Source organism: Phacochoerus africanus, chromosome 2 (assembly GCF_016906955.1).
Source record: "Phacochoerus africanus isolate WHEZ1 chromosome 2, ROS_Pafr_v1, whole genome shotgun sequence".
Lineage (NCBI taxonomy): Eukaryota > Metazoa > Chordata > Mammalia > Artiodactyla > Suidae > Phacochoerus > Phacochoerus africanus.
This window is the reverse complement of record NC_062545.1, coordinates 147,514,317-147,532,305: the sequence shown is the minus strand read 5'-3', so window position 1 is coordinate 147,532,305 and position 17,989 is coordinate 147,514,317. Positions and strand designations below refer to the sequence as shown.

Sequence of the window (17,989 nt, the reverse complement as noted above, 5' to 3'; positions counted from 1 at the left end):
AAATATTATATTATAATAACAGTTTTGTTCTTTTTAGCTCTTGCACAGCTTTTTTTCTTTTTTCTTTCTTACTTTATGGTCTAGGACCACTACTACAATGTCAAAGAGAGGTGATAACAGTAGAAATTCTTGTCCTGATCTTGAAATATTACCATTAAGAATATTTGCTTTTTTTTAATTTTTAAAAAATTTATGGCCGCACCTGGAATACATGCAAGTTTGGCCAGGGACTGAATCTGAGCCACAGCTGCAACCTATACCACAGCTATGGCAACACCGGATCCTTTAATCCACTGTGCCAGACCAGGGAAAGAACCTGTAGCTCCTACAGTGATCCAAGTCCCTGCAGTAGGATTCTTAACTCATTACCCTATGTGGAAATTCTATTTGTTGTATGATTTTTAAAGGAAACTTTCATCAAAGAAGCTCCCTTTCATTCTCACTTTCAGAATAATTTCTTTTTCTTTCTTTTTTTTTTTTTTTGGTCTTTTTGCCTTTTCTAGGGCCGCTCCCATGGCATATGGAGGTTCCCAGGCTAGGGGTCTAATCGGAGCTGTAGCCGCCGGCCTATGCCAGAGACCCAGCGACACCAGATCCGAGCCACGTCTGTGACCTATGCCACAGCTCATGGCAACACCAGATCCTTAACCCACTGAGCAAGGCCAGGGATCGAACCCGCAACCTCATGGTTCCTAGTCAGATTCGTTAACCACTGGGCCACGACAGGAACTTTTGAGAATCATTTTTTGAAATCATGAATATATGTTGAATTTTATCAAATGCTTTTTCTAATATTTACTGAGATGTTATTTTTCTTCTTTAATATATACATGGTGGATTATATTAATTCATTTTCTAATGTAAAACAACTTTGAATTCCTGGGATATAACAAATTTGGTCATGACGTATTACCCTTTTATATACTGCTGGATTTAGTTTGCAGAAATTTGGATTAGGATTTTTGTATCTGTGTCTATCAGTAAGAGTGCCCCTAATTTTCTTTTCATGCACTGTCTTTGCCAGATTTTATATTATTCTCAAAAGTTGGTGTGTCCTCTTTTTTTTTCTGAAAGAGTTTCAGATTAAAAGGATTTCTTTCATGAATATTTGGTAGAAGTTGCTGGTAAATTTGGTCCTGGAAATCTTCCAGCAGGAACATTTTGGACATGGATTTTGTTTCTCTAATTATCCTTCTAAGTAGGAAGGATGAACATATGGCTTATCCTCCAAAATGGAACACTTTTGATAATTAAAAGGGTTATTAAAGTAATTAATGGATATTAATTTATAAGAGGTATAAACTGGAACTGTTCTAGGCAAAATGGAATTTGTGGATACCACAATTACAGATTTCCTATTTCTTCTCGAATAAAATTTTTGCTATATGGTTTTTAAAATTCTTTCCATTTTGTTCGAATTTTTCAAGTGTATTGATGTAAATATTTCATGTTTATCCTTTTCTTTTATTTGTGTTCTTCTCCCCACCGCCACATTTATTGAGGATCATGTTAATCTTGCATTGCCTTTGTAATATTTGTAACGTCTCCAAGTATGTCTCCTTTTTGCTTCTGGATGTTGGTTATTTGTGCCTTCTTAGCTCCTTGGTCACTCATGACAGAGATGTTTTAATTTACTAAACTCAAAAAGCAACTTTGTCTCTGATGATCATCACTGTCATGTAATTGTTTTCTATTTGTAAGTTTATCCTTTTATTTTTATTATTTTCTTACTGCTGGTATAGCAAGAAGAAAATTAACTTCTTCCTATGGATGTTTAATTAATTAAATTTCAGACTATCTGAACATTTTGAGGTTGTGAGTTTTCCTTTCTGTACTACATTCGTAAGTTTGAATATGAAGTATTTTCTTATTGTTCTGTTCAAAATATTTTGTAATATTTTATAACTTTGTTTTGATGTATGATTGTTTTAGGTCTCTAACAGCTGGGTTAGATTTTTCTCATTTGAATTTTTGCTGACATAGTTTGCCTTATAATCCAAGAACATGCTGTATATGGTCATATTTGAAATAGATTGAGACTTGCTTTATGGTTCACTTACATTTACTAAATGTTCTATATGTGTGAATATATATTCTGCAGTAGTTAGGTGGAGATCACACTATGTTAATTTTACTATCTTATTCAAATCTTTTCATGTGTTTATTCATTCTTCGTTTGTTTTTTCTATTAATAACTAAGATTTAGTTAGTACCAAAAACAACATTCCATCCATGCTTATAGATCTGCCTATTTCTCTTTGAAGTTCTGTCATTGGTTGCTTTACATATCTTGAAGGTATGTATTGGGAACATACAAATTTTAAATTGTCATACAGTTCCAGCAAATGGAAACTTTTATCAAAATAAATTGATCTTCTTTACTCTCATAATTTTATTTTCTTCAAAGATAATTTTTATTTAATATAGCTACACAAATTTTCTTTGGTTTAAAATGTGTTGGTATGTCTTATTTAATCATTTAACAGTCAACTTTTCTGTATCTTTAATCATCATATTATATTTCTAAGATATGCTTCTTGTAAATAGCATAGAGGTAGACTTTGTCTTTATCACATGTAAAAATCTTTGTTTTTTAACTGGAGCATTTAATTCATTTACATAAAATGTACTTAGTACTACATTATAATGCCATGACATCACACCATTCCTAAATGCACAATCACACTGTATACATATTTGGGTTTAAATCTGCAAATATATTTTGTGCTTTCAACTCATCAACTCATCATATCTGTTGCATGTTTTTTCTCCTTTCTTACTTTGTTTTGGATTTGCTGAGTATTTTAGTTATTCTGATATTGTCCCCTCTAAGTAGTTTAGAAGTTATGCATCATGTTCATTTCTTTTAGTAGTTGTCCTGTAAGTTATAATATCCTTACTTAATAAAGTCTAAATAAATCCTCCTGCATAATAAAAGAAATTTAGAACACTTCCCAACTTACAAATTATTTTTCCATGTATTTTAACTATTCTACCTTTTAAGACATAACTATTGTTTTTAATAATTAATTTATTATTATTATTAACTATTAATAATTACTGCTATTAATCAATATTAGCTTACATTCATCTACATATTAACCACTTTTTAACTCTTCGTCCCTTGTTTCTCAAACCTACCATCTAGGAAAACTTTCCTTCTGACAAACATATATCATATGAAATTTTCTCCATTGAGAGTCTGCTGGGGGGATAAACTCATTTTGTTTGACTGAGAATGTCTTTGTCTCACCATCATTCTTAAAAGATATTTTCAGTGACTGTAGAATTCTACTGTGACTGTCCTTTTATGTCAGTACACTGAATATCCTTCCACCGGCTTCTGGCTTCCATTACTGCTGTTGGAGAGACCAGTGTCAGTTTAACTGGTGTTTCTTTAAATGTAAACTTTCCTTCTTTTCTGACTTATTGTAAGATATTCTCTTTTTCTTTAGGGTTATGCAATTTCACTATGGGGTACTTTGGTGTGTATTTCTATTTATTTATCCTGCATGGGATTCACTGGGCTTCCTGAATCTGTGAAGTGGGCCTGTCATCAGTTTTAGAATATACTCTTAAACACTTCTCTAAATATTGCATCTCACCCCCTTTCTCCCTTGCCCCTCCTTCAGTGCTCTACTTACTTTAGATCATCTCACTGCAACTTTCAAGTCTTTTAATGTCTATTTCATATTTCCCATCTTTTGTCTCTGTACCACTTCTAGTTTACTCTTTAGCTCTCTGTGATCATCTGTTAAACTCATCCACTTGTTTTTATTTCAATTTTTAATTTCTTGTTGTTACAAGTTTTATTTAGTTGTTTTTCCATAATGTCATTTTATTACTTTTATTATAAAATTTTTATTATCAAATTAAGAAAATTTAACATTAGTTGATACTATTATCTAATATATAGTTCATATTCAAATTTTGACAATTATCCCAGTACTATATTTCAAAGTAATTTATTTTTACTTCATTTTTACTTCTTTTTTCTCCTTTAATCTGGATCAATTCTGTGGTCCACCTTTGTTTTTGTTAACACTGACAATTTTTTTTTTTTTTGGCTTTTTGCCATTTCTTGGACTGCCCCTGTGGCATATGGAGGTTCCCAGGCTAGGGGTCAAATCGGAGCCATAGCCGCCAGCCTATCTATGCCAGAGCCACAGCAACATGGGATCCAAGCTGTGTCTGCGACCTATACCACAGCTCACGGCAACGCCAGATCCTTAACCCACTGAGCAAGGGCAGGGATCGAACCCGCAACCTCATGGTTCCTAGTCGGATTTGTTAACCACTGCGCCATGACGGGAACTCCAACACTGACAATTTTGAATAGTACAGGTCCATTGTTTTGTAGAATATCACTTCATGAATCAAGTACTGCATTCTCCCTCCAAATTTTAATAGTGGTAAATACACATAACATAAAATTTACCATCTTAACCATTTTTTTTTAAATTTTTTGGCCACCCTGTGGCATATGGAGTTCTCTGGCCAGGAATCAGATCTAAACTACAGCTGTGTCGCAGCTGCCACAGGATTCCTAACCCACTATGCTGGGCCAGGGATTAATCCTGCGTCGCAGTGCTTTCAAGATGCCACAGATCCCATTGTGCCACAGCAGGAACTCCCATCTTAACCATTTTTAAGTGTACAGTTCAGCAGTGTTAAATACACTCATTATGTGTGCAGCCATCTCCCTGTCCATCTCTAGAACCCATTTAATCTTGTAAAACTGAAACTCTATACCCATTAAACAATGACTCCTGCCTCCAGCACTGGCAACCACCATTCCACTTTCTGACTCTCTGATTTTGATTACTCTGAGTGCTTCATATAAGTGGAATCATACTGTATCTGTCTTTCTTTTTTTTTCCTTCAGTTTTGGCCACCCAGCAGCATATGGAACTCCCGGGCCAGGGATCAGATCTGAGGTGCAGTCTCGACCTAATCCAAAGATGCGGCAATGCCGGATCCTTAACCCACTATACCAGGCTGGGGATGGAACCTACGTCCCAGTGCTCCCAAGACGCCACCAATCCCATTGAGCCACAGTGGGAACTCCTGTCTTTTTGTGACTGGTTTATTTCTCAAATAAGGATGTCCTCAAAGTACATCCACCACTACGTCAGTATTTCCTTCCTTTTTAAGGCTGAATAATTATTCCATTGTATGTATATACCATATTTTGCTTATCCATTTATCCATTGATGGACATACGTTCCTTCCACGTTTTAACTATCGTGTATAATGCTGCTATGAACATAGGTAAACAAACATCTCTTTAAGACTCTGCTTTCAAGGCTTTTGGGTCTATACAAAGAAGTTGAAGCACTGGATATTATGGTAATCCTATTTTTAACTTTTTGAGTTAAAAACTGCCATACTGTTTTCCAAGCAGCTATACCATTTTACATTCCTACCAACGCAATGATTTCAATTTCCAATTTCTCCATGTCCTTATTGACATTTGTTCTCTTCTGCTTTTTTTTTTTTTTTTTTATGGTAGCCATCCTAGTGAATGTGAGAATTCCTACATATTTTTGGCAGGAATTCATTCCACCATATAAGAAGGCACATGATATAAATTTGTCTCATGATTAATGAGGTTAACTTTTTTTGTCTTTTGAGGGCCGCACCCGTGCAATATGGAGGTTCCCAGGCTAGGGGTCTAATTGGAGCTACAGCTGTCGGCCTACACCAGAGCCACAGCAACGCCAGATCTGAGCCGCATTTGCAACCTACACCACAGCTCATGGCAACGCCGGATCCTTAACCCACTGAGTGAGGCCAGGGACTGAACTCGCAACCTTATGGTTCCTAGTCAGATTCATTTCCGCTTCTCCACTGTGGGAACTCCTGATGAGGTTAACTTTGATCATTTAGTTAAGGTGACCGACACATTTTGCCACTGTAAAGATATATTTTTTTGGCCCTTTGTAATGTACAAGTAATGTGTGGAGAAATACTTTGGGATTATATAAATTATGTAGTTCTTATAGTTTTCTTCACACATTTCTAAAATTTTATTTTCTTTAACACAGTTACTTTATCAATTGTATGTATTAATTCCAATTTCTTAAGGCATTGTGCTTGTCTTTACTCTGTTGTTACTGTAGTTCTCACTCATGGTAACTTGTTTCCTTGTAATGTAAACAAACATTTGTATGAACTGCTAATTTCTCTGGAAAAATCATTTGTGGGGATTTTTAAAGTCTCAGTACAGAGATGTATTCTAAAAGAAATTGTATTCCTGTCAAGAACACCATCCTGTGGCTTTAAACCAAATACACACCTTAATTACTTCAGATCACCTGTGTGCTCTGGGCTGCACATTGGTGGGAGCGATAGATCTTTATGGGCTTCCCCCCACTCTTTTTTTTTTGGCCTCTGGTGTAACTCAGAACCAAGATAATATTTCTCCTGAACGTGGATATAGGATAGGTTTAAATCTGATTTAAATCACAATAAGGATGGAGCCCTTTGGGGACCTAGTATATTTTATGGAGAAGAGTGTCCTATTAGACAAACCAACTTGAGTTCACTGCACTTACATTTTGGCGGGAAAGATAATAATCTTTAAATATATTTTAAATATAATCTTAAAATATAATCTTTAAACAGAATTTTTAAAAATTTATAGAGAGAATTATAGATTGTGATAATTTTGTGATAAGAAGGAAATAGATGGGCTTCCCTACTGAAATAGAATGTAAGGGAGACATTTAAATTGGGCACTCAGAGAAGGCAGATCTGGGGAGATGATATTGGATGGATAAGAAGGAGTTGGCAAAGCAAAAACTCTAGAAAGTGAGAAGGAGAGTGACAGGAGATGAGGTCATAGCATGGGCTGTCACTGAGCCGGTGGGGCCTCCTAGGCCATAGACAAGTGTCTGAAGGTTATTCTAAGTGGAATGGAAAGACACTGGAAGGATTTTAGGTAGAGAGTCATATGATCTGATTTTTTTAGAAAAACTCATTGGAAAGTATAAACATCCTTAAAATCTTTCAATCACAATAACAGACATACAATATTGTTAAAAGTTTTTTAAGGAAACAACTCCAACAGCACTCTGTCCCATCCCACCCCCAAGGGTAGTCACTGAATTTTTAGCTTTTTTTTAAAGGTATCACCCCTCTATTTCTAAGTAATATTCAAATATTGTTGTTTCTCGTTTCAATTACTTATTTACTTCCTGCTCTGACATGAACTGTTAAGCTTTCTCACACTCCCTTTCCTCTCCTTAGAGGCTCCTTTTCTGGATAAATGGCATTGTCAGGGAGAAGGAGAGAGCTATAGATTACAACTTTTGGTTGTGGGGGGAGAAGGACCTACAGTGATAAAGATTGCCCTCTAATGAGGGCCACCAGTAAAGGAACCTCATCCCATCAGGATTTAGTGACTCACTCTTGAATATGAATGGCAAGGAAGACCAAATATTTGAGCAAAGCTTCCAATACGACCTTAAGAGGCAAAAGCAACAGATGAACAGAAAATGGGGAGAATAAATTGTAATTAATATCCCAGAGAGATATTTAAAAGATATTGCATACATGAGATAACATACATACACACACATACACACACACACACACACACACACGTACATACACATATCTGATATTTGATCGATCAATCAAAACAAGAAAAAGTTCTTAGATATTAAAAATATAATAGCAATAATGACTTAAAACGTAAGACATGGCACCATAAAACTCCTAGAAGAGAACACAGGCAAAATGTTCTGTCATAAATAGTGGCAGTGTTTTTTTAGGTCAGTTTCCTAAGGCAAAAGAAATAAAAGCAAAAATAAATAAATAGGATCTAATTAAACATTAGCTTTGTACAGCAAAGGAAACCATTACAAAAAAAAAAAGACAGGCCTCCCTCCCAGGTGCCTGCTTGCCTGCTCTATTGAAGACCAGTTCCACTGGAAATTTATTTTAAAAAAACTAAGGGTGAAACTGAAAAAAAACAAAAAAAGACAACATACAGACTGGGAGAAGATATTTGCAAGTTATGCAATCAACAGGGATTAATTTCCAAAATATACAAACAGCTCATACAGTTTTCAATATAAGAACAAACAACCCAATCAAAAAAATTGGTAGAAGATCTAAATTGACATTTCTCCAAAGAAGATATACAGATGGCCAACAGGCACATGAAAAGATGCTCAACGTCATTAATTATTAGAGAAGTGCCATCAAAACTACAATGAGGTATCACCTCACACCAGCTGGAATGGTCATCATCAAAGAGTCTACAAATAATAAATGCTGAAAGGGTGTCAAGAAAAGGGAACCCTGCTACACTGTAGGTGGGAATGTAAATTGGTAACCCACTATGGAGAAATAGTATGAGTTCCTTAAGAAACTAAAAATAGAACTACCATATAATCCTGCAATCCCACTCCTAGGCATCTATCTACCCAGAGAAAACCATAATTCAAAAAGATACATGCACTCCTATGTTCACTACAGCACTATTTATAATCACTAAGACATGGAGGCAACCTAAGTGTCCATCAACAGAGAATAAGACATCGTGATATATAAATGTATATATATAATGGAATATTATTCAGCAATAAAAAGAATGAAATAATGCCATTTGCCACAAAATGGATGGACCTAGAGATTACCATACTAAGTGAGGTAATTCAAAGACAAATATCATAATGTATCACTTATGTGTGGAAGCTAAAATATGACACAAATGAACTTATTTTCAAAACAAAAAACACAGACTCACAGACATAGAAAACAAACCTATGGTTACCAAAGGGAAAGGAAGGAGGGATAAATTAGGACTCTGGGATTAAGAGATACACATTACTGTACATAAAATAAACCACAAGGTCCTACTTTATAGCAAGGGAACTATATCAGTATTTTGTAATACATATAAAAATAATCTAAAAAAGAATATATATGTATAAGTGAATCACTTTGCTGTGCACTAGGAACTAACAGCGTTATAAACCAACTATACGTCAATAAAAATGTAATAGCAAAAATTTAAAAGTCAGTAAAAGGTTTGAAAGGTAAAGTTGAAGAAATTTCCCAGAAAGAAGAATAAACAAAGCAGAAAAAACAACATCTAAGAGATAAAAGAAGACAATAAGGATTCAAAAAGGACATCGGACATTCAGCTAATAAGGAGTTAGTTAGTTCCAGAAAGAGTCAAGAGAGAAAAAAGTGGAGAGGAGAACATCAAAGAAATTATATAAGAAAATTTCCCAGAACTGAAGAACACACAGTTTTCTATTGAAAGGGCCTTAGTTACTGACCAGAGACCCACTCCAAAGAAATCATTATGAACTGTAAGGGCAGTGGGATGAACAGAAGATCTGTAAGCTTCCAAAGAGTGGGAAAATCGGAGTTCCCGTCGTGGCGCAGTGGTTAACGAATCCGACTAGGAACCATGAGGTTGCAGGTTCGGTCCCTGCCCTTGCTCAGTGGGTTAACGATCCGGCGTTTCCCTGATCTGTGGTGTAGGTTGCAGACGCTGCTCGGATCCCGCGTTGCTGTGGCTCTGGCGTAGGCCGGTGGCTACAGCTCCGATTCGACCCCTAGCCTGGGAACCTCCATATGCCTCGGGAGCGGCCCAAAGAAATAGCAAAAAAACAAAAAAAAAAAAAAGTGGGAAAATCAAGCAAACAAACAATGGACAGAGTACAATGGATTTCTCAAAAGCAACAATGGAAGACAACGCAGCAATGACTTAAATTTGAGTCAAATTAGGTTGAAACCTAGAATTCTATATTCAATCAAATAATAAATCAAAATGATGGTAGGATCATGACTTTTCAGGTATGCAAGGTCTCCAAATATCTAGGTCTCATGTATTCTTCCTCAGGAAGTTATTAAAAGAGATTATCCACCAAAACAAGTAAACCAAGACAGAAGATATGAGGCCCAGAACCCATGGGACCCAACACAGATGAGGAATGAAGAGAATATCATAAGGCCAGAGAGCAAATCCGTGCACATTGGAGCAGCAGGATGGAGGGCTCCCGGAAGGCTGGGTCCAGGAAAAAAATTTTTTAACAGCCGCACCTGCAGCATATGAAAGTTCCCAGGCTAGGGGCTGAATTGGAGTTGCAGCTGAAGCCTATGCCCCAGCTACTGCAACACCAGATCCACCCAGCATCTGTAGACTACACTGCAGCTTGTGGTAATGCTGGATCCTTAACCAACTGAGCAAGGCCAGGGATTGAACCTGTATCCTCAAAGAGACAATGTTGGGTCCTTAACCCACTGAGCTACAGAGGGAACTCCTAAAAAATTTTTTTAAATGTACTTATCACTAATTATTGGAGAAATACAAATCAAAATTGCTATGAGGTACCTCACACTGGCCAGAATATACATAATTAATAAGTTTACAAATAACAAATGCTAGCGAGGGTGTGGAGAAAAGGGAGCCCACCTGTTGGTGGTAATGTAAATTGGTACAACCATTATGGAAAACAGCATGGAGGTACCTCAGAAAATTAATATTGGAGTTCCTGTTGTGGCTCAGCAGTAACGAAACTGACTAGTATCCATGAGGATGCGGGTTCGATCCCTGGCCCCATTCAGTGGGTTAAAAATCCAGTGTTCCCATGGGCTGTGGTGTAGTTGAAGACATAGCTTGGATCCCGAGTTTCTGTGCCTGTTGCCTAGGGTGGCCGCTGCAGCTCTGATTTGACCCCTAGCCTGGGAACTTCCAAATGTGTCCTTGAAAAGCAAAAAACAAACAAATTAACTAACTAAATATATAAGTACCATATGATTCAGCAAGCCCACTCCTGGGCACATAGTCAGACAAAACTACAATTCAAAAAGATACACGCACCCCTATGTTAATTGCAGCTCTATTCACAATAGCCAAGATATGGAAACAACCTAAATGTCCAATGATAGATAAATGGGTTAAGAAGATGCTATGCATATATACAATAGAAACTACTTAGCAATAAAAAAGAATGAAATAATGCCATTTGCAGCAACATGGATGCAACTAGAGAGTCTCATACTAAGTGCAGCAAGTCAGAAAGAGAAATGCAAACACCATATGATATCACTCATATGCACAACCTAAAATATGGCACAAAAGAACGTAACTACAAAAGTGAAACACTCACAGACATAGAGAACAGTCTTGGGGTTGTTCAGGGGGATGGAGTGGGATGGACTGGGAGTTCGGGGTTAGTAGATGCAAACTATTACATTTAGAATGGATAAGCAATGAGGTCCTATGGTACAGCACAGGGAACTATATCCAATCTCTTGGGATAGAACATGATGGAAAATAGTATGAGAAAAAGGATGTATATGTGTGACTGGGTCACTATGCTGTATAGAAACACTGTAAATCAACTATACTTTAATAAAAATAAAATTTAAAAATAAATAAAAGAAAAAATAAAATGTGCTTTTTACTGGGGGTGGTAGTCAAAACAACTTTAAGGACCCTACATGAGAGGAAGGTGGGCAACAGCTAGTTTCAGGTGTTACAATCCCCAGTGACTTGCTTGCTGGATGGTTTCCTATGAGCCTTCACAGTGTCATTGTGGCAGCCCCTTCCTTTCTTCTGAGGCACTGGCTAGCCTCTGCAAACCAATAGCACATTTTTATTTCTTTGACTTTGTAAAATGTTGTCAGATTTCCAGCTGTAGTATTTATATGCACTGTGTGCAAAACTATACCTGTAGTTGTGTCATTTGTTAGGAAAATGATACACCTTATGAAAAGCCATGGAGTCTTTTGTTTTGCATTCATGCCCTCACCCAAGTTCAACAAATATTTATTGAGTACCTACTACATGCTAGACCCTGTTTTCAGGACTAGAGATATAGCAGTGGACAACACTGATATCAGTCCTTCCTCCTGGACCTGGGCTCTTCTTGAAAGGAGGTTTTCACACTCAATCTCTTGGAAGTTCCTCTTGCAGCTCAGTGGTAACGAACCCGACTAGTATTCATGTGGATGTGGGTTCGATCTGGCCTTTCTTCAATGGGTTAAGGATCTGGCATTGCTGTGAGCTGTGGTATAGGTCAAAGATGCTGTGGTGTAGGCCAGCAGCTGCAGCTCTGATTCGACTCCTAGCCAGGGAACTGCCGTATGCCACAGATGTGGCCCTAAAAAGCAAAAAAAATTAAAAAAATAAAATACAATCTCTTTACTTATTACAGTTTTACTGAGATTTTCTATATGTTCTTGAGTCAGTTTCAGTAGTTTGGTCTTTGATAGGATTTTTTCCATTTCATCTAGGTTATTTAATTTGTTGGCATATAATTCCCTTATAATCCTTTTATTTCTGTAAGATTATTGGCGATATCCTTTCATCCCAAATTTTAGTAATTTGGGTCTTCTCCCTTTTTTCCCCTTGGTGTTTAGCCAAAGGTTTGTCAATTTTATTGATCTCTGCTAAGAAACAACTTGCAGTTCTGTTAATTTTTCTCTATTGTTTTCCTATTCTCTATTTCATTAATTTACACTCTAATCTTTATTTTTTCCTTTTTCTTGCTTTGTGTTTAGTGTTCTCTAACTTGTTAAGGGGAAGGTTAGGCTATAAATTTGAGTCTTTTCATCTTTTAAAATGCATGTTCACAATTATAAATTTCCTTCAAAGCACTGCTTTAGCTGCATTTAGTCCTATGTTCTGCTTTTTATCTCACTCATAATATTGTCTAATGTTCTTATGATTTCTTCTTTGTTCTGGTACTTATTTAGGTTTAGGAGTTTCTTGGTTTTTTTTTCTTTTGTCTTTTGTCTTTTTTTAGGGCCGCGACCGTGGCACATGGAGGTTCCCAGGCTAGGGGTCTAATTGGAGCTGTCACTGCTGGCCTATGCCACAGCCATAGCAGCGTCAGATCCCAGCCTTGTCTGTGACCTACACCACAGCTCCCGGCAATGCTGGATCCTTAACCCATTGAGTGAGGCCAGGGATGGAACCCGAAGCCTCATGGTTCCTAGTTGGATTCGTTTCCCCTGTGCCACGTAGGAAACTCCAGAAGTATTTTTTGTTTTTTTAAATTCCATGTATTTGTGAATTCCCCAAATTTCCTTCTCGTACTGATTTCTAATTTAATTCCATTGTGGTTGGAGAACATACTTAGTATGATTTTTGTACTTTAAAAGTTTATTGAGGACTTGTTTTGTGAACTAATATATGTTTTATCCTGAAGAATGTTCCACGTGCACTTTAAAAGAGGGTGTATCTGCTATGTTGGGTGCAAATGTTCCACAGATGTGTTGGGTCTAGTTTGGTTTTGGTGCTGTTCAAGATTTCTTTTTCCTTGTTGATCATCTATCTTGTTCTATCCATTACGGAAAGTGGGGGTGTTGAAATTTCCAATTATTATTATTGAGTTGCCTATTTTCCCCCTTTGATTCTGTCAGTTTTTGCTATTTGGGGGCTCAGCTGTTACTTATACATGTGTTTCTTAAATGTTATATTTACTTGATGGATTGACGCTTTTGTCAGTATGAAGTGTTCTTTTTTGTGTCTAAGAATAATTTATCTCTGAAAGTCTATTTTGTCTGATATTAGTATAGCCACTTCATTTTTCTTTTACTATGTTTTACCTAGTACATGTCTTTCCTTTTTTTTTTTTCTTCCAACCTATTGGTGACTTTAAAGTGTGTCTCTTATAGATAGCATATTGTTGGATCATGTTTTTTTATCATTAAAAAAAATTCAAGCAGTGTGCTTGGTGGGCCTGCAGATCTGTCTTTTGCTTCAACAGTGTTTGGATGGAGCAGACATGGGGATGCTCCTTGCTCCAACTTCCGACCACCCTCCAACCTTTTTTTCCAAGTCACAACCTTGGGAATAAGCCACTCAGCTATCTTCGGCCTCCAGGACAAGCCAATACCATTTTGGGGGCTTAACCCCTTTTTGCTGAGCATCCAGGAACTTCCAGATTTGTCAGAATTATTCCACTGAAGGTGAAGGTCACCACCTAGTCAACATGTACCTCTAGGCCTCTTTCACCTACCTCTCTCTGGGCTTCTATTTCAAATGCGAGGATGTGGCTCTGGAGGGTACTGGCCACTTTTTTCACAAATTGGCCAAGGAGAAGTGCAAGAATGCCAAGCGTCTCTTGAAAATGCAAAACTAATGTGGCAGCCACATCCTCTTCCAGGACAAGCAGAGGCCATCTCAGAATGAGTGGGGTAAGACCCAGGATGCTATGGAAGCAGCCATTTTCATGAAGAACCTGAACCAGGCCCTTTTGGATCTGCATGCCCTTGGTTCTGCCCGTGCAGCCCCCCACCTCTGTGACTTCCTGAAGAGCCGCTTCTCGGATGAGCAGGTGCAGCTCATCAAGAAGAGCGGCGACCATCTGACAAACTTCCGCAGGCTGGCTTATTTCCAGGCTGGGGTGGGCAAGTATCTCTTTGAAAGATTCATCCTCAGGCAACATGAGGAGCTTCTGGAGCCCAGGGGCCTTTGGCGAACCCTTCTGCTGTTAAGGTTTCTGCCTGAAGCCCCTCTTTGCAGCCACTAGGCAGCTTTTTAACCACCCTGGAGCCCTCTCCCACGCTTGGGCCAAATGGAAGCAGTAAAGATTTTTGCAGGAACAAAAATCAGCCTTCTGAAGTATAACTGACAAAATTGTAAGATATCTAAATTGTATGTTGTGATAACTTGATATACATATACATTGTGAAAGGATTCCTCCCTTTTAATTAACCTAGCCGTCACATACATATTTATTTTATTTTTTAAAAGATGTTATTCGGAGTTCCTGCTATGACGCAGTGGTTAACGAATCCAACTAAGAACCATGAGGTTGCGGGTTCAATCCCTGGCCTTGCTCAGTGGGTTAACGATCTGGTGTTGCCATGAGCTATGGTGTAGGTTACAGACTTGGCTCGGATCCCGTGTTGCTGTGGCTCTGGTATAGGCTGGTAGCTACAGCTCTGATTAGACCCCTAGCCTGGGACCCTCCATATGCCGAGGGAGCAGCCCTAAAAAAAAAAAGGTTTTATTGGAGGAGTTGCTGTGGTGGCACAGCAGAAACGAATCTGACTAGTAACCACGAGGTTGCAGGTTTGATCCCCGGCCTCCCGCATCACGTTAAGGATCTGGCATTGCTGTGGCTGTGGAGTAGGCTGGCAGCTGTAACTCTGATTTGACCCCTAGCCTGAGAACCTCCATATGCCACGGGTGTGGCCCTAAAAAACAAAAATAAATAAATAAAATTAAAATAAAATTAAATTTAAAAAATGTTATTGGAGTATAGTTGATTTACAGTGTTGTATTAGTTTCAGGTGTACAGAAAAGTGATTCAGCTATACATATACATATATGCATTCTTTCTCAGATTCTTTTCCCATGTAGGTTGAATCATGTTTTTATATCCGTTCCATCAATCTGTCTTTTGATTAGAATATTTAGTATTTTTTTTTTTTTGGTCTTTTTGCCATTTCTTGGGCCATTCCCGAGGCACATGGAGGTTCCCAGGCTAGGGGTCAAATCAGAGCTGTAGCCGCTGGCCTATGCCAGAGCCACAGCAACGCAGGATCCGAACTGCGTCTGCGACCTACACCACAGCTCAGGGCAACGCCGGATCCTTAACTCACTGAGCAAGGCCAGGGATTGAACCTGCAACCCCATGGTTCCTAGTCGGATTCGTTAACCCCTGAGCCATGATGCGAACTCCCTAGAATATTTAGTATTTTTAAATTTAATGAAATTACTTATAAAGTAGGATTTATGGCTGTCATTTTGTGATTTATTTTCTATATATCCTGTGATTTTATTCCTTTATTTTCCTATTACTGCCTTCTTTTGTGTTATATACTTTCTAGTGTAGTATTTTAATTTCCTCTTTTCTTCTACTATATTTTAAAAAGTTATTTTCTTTTTTCATTATTAATTTTTAATAGATATTTCCCCAATACATTTTTTTTCCTATTGTACAGCATGGTGACCCAGTTACACAAACATGTACACATTCTATTTTCGCACATTATCATGCTCCATCATAAGTGACCAGACATAGTTCCCAGTGCTACACAGCAGGATCTCATTGCTAATCCATTCCAAAGGCAATAGTTTGTATCTATTAACCCCAAGCTCTCCAACCACCCCACTCCCTCCCCCCGCCTTAGCAACCACAAGTCTGTCCGAAAGTCCATGATTTTCTTTTCTGTAGAAAGGTTCATTTGTGCCGTATATTAGATTTCAGATATAAGTGATATCATATGGTATTTGCCTTTCTCTTTCCGACTTACTTCACTCAGTATGAGATTCTCTAGTTCCATCCATGTTGCTGAAAATGGCATTAATTTGTTCTTTTTATGGCTGAGTAGTATTCCATTGTGTATATATACCACATCTCAACTTTCTAGAGACTTACAGCCTGCCAAAACTGAATCTTCTTGAAATAGATCAACTGAACAAACCGATCACTAGAAATGAAATTGAATATGTCATAAAAAACACTCCCTACAAATAAAAGTCTAGGACCAGATGGCTTCACGGGTGAATTCTACCAAACATACAAAGAGGAACTTATACCCATCCTCCTTAAACTTTTTCAAAAGATTGAAGAAGAAGGAACACTCCCAAAGACATTCTATGATACCACCATCACCCTAATTCCAAAACCAGACAAAGATACCACCAAAAAAGAAAACTATAGGCCAATATCTTTGATGAATATAGATGCAAAAATTCTCAACAAAATTTTAGTCATCCAAAAAAAGTTATTTTCTTAATGGTTGTCTTGAGGATTATAATTAACTTCTCAGCTTAAAATAATCTAGGTAGGATTGACGCTAACTTAATTTCAATAGTGCACTGAAACTAGGCCCCAGTAGCGCTCCATTCTCTCCCTCCTCTTTTGTACTGTTATTGTCAAATTATGTATATATCTATATATCTACATCTATATGTAGATATATGCACACATATAAGCCCATCAACAAGTTTATAATTGTTGCTTTATGGAGTTGTCTTTTAAATCAGATTAAAGAGTTTGAAATAAAAATATTTTTAATTAAAAGATTTTAAAAGTTAAAAAATTTTGCATATTTTATACTCTCTTTTACATTCAATTAGATAGTTATCTGTACCGGTGTTTTATATTTCTTCATGTGGAGCCAAGTTGTTTAGTATTTTTTCATTTCAGGCTGAAGGAGTCTTTTAGTATTTCTTATAGTGCAGGTATGCTACTGGTGATTTCTCAGTTTTAGTTTATCTAGAAATGCCTTACTTTCTCCTTTATTTTTGAAGGATAATATTCTTAATGTATAATTCTCAGTTGATAGTTTTTTTCTTTTAGCCCTGTAAATGTCTTCATTCTGCCTTCTGACCTAAATGATTTCTGATGAGAAATCAGAAGTTAATCTTATTGAGGATCCCTTATATGTGATAAGCTGCTTTTCTTTTGCTGGTTTAAGAGTCTCTCATTCTCTTTGGTTGTCAACAGTTTGACTATTAGTCTAGGTGTGGACTGCTTTGAATATATTCTACTTGGAGTTCTTTAAACTCCTTGAATGTTCTTGAATGCAGATTAACATTTTTCACAAAATTTGTGAAGTTTTCAGTCATTGTTTTTTCAAATACTCTTTGGGTCCTCTCTCTGCTCCTGTCCTTTGAGACTTTATGCATATAATGGTATGCTACATGTTTTTTCCTAGGTTTATGAATCTCTGTTCATTTTTCTTCATTCTTTTTTCTTTCTGTTCTTCAGACTGGATAATCTGTTGATTTATATTCAAGTTTACTGACTCTTACTTCTGCCAGTTCCAATACATTTTTGAGCCCTTTTAGTGAATTTTTAATTGCAGATATTATATTTTTCAACTCCAGAGTTTCTATTTTTTTTAATTTCTGTTTACTGATATTTACTATTGTTTGAGACATTGTTGTCATACTTTCCTTTAATCTTAACTCATGGTTTCCTATAATTAGGATACCTATAATATAAAGTATTTGTCCAGTAAGTCCAATGCCTAGGCTCTCTCAAGAACAGTTTCT

At 37.1% G+C, this 17,989-nt stretch overlaps 1 pseudogene; it reads left to right on the top strand.

Annotated features, from left to right (window-relative positions):
• The window catches only part of LOC125120776 (uncharacterized), an 84,151-nt pseudogene extending 69,644 nt beyond the window's left edge, over window positions 1-14,507 (top strand).
• Window positions 14,508-17,989: the final 3,482 nt, after the last annotated feature.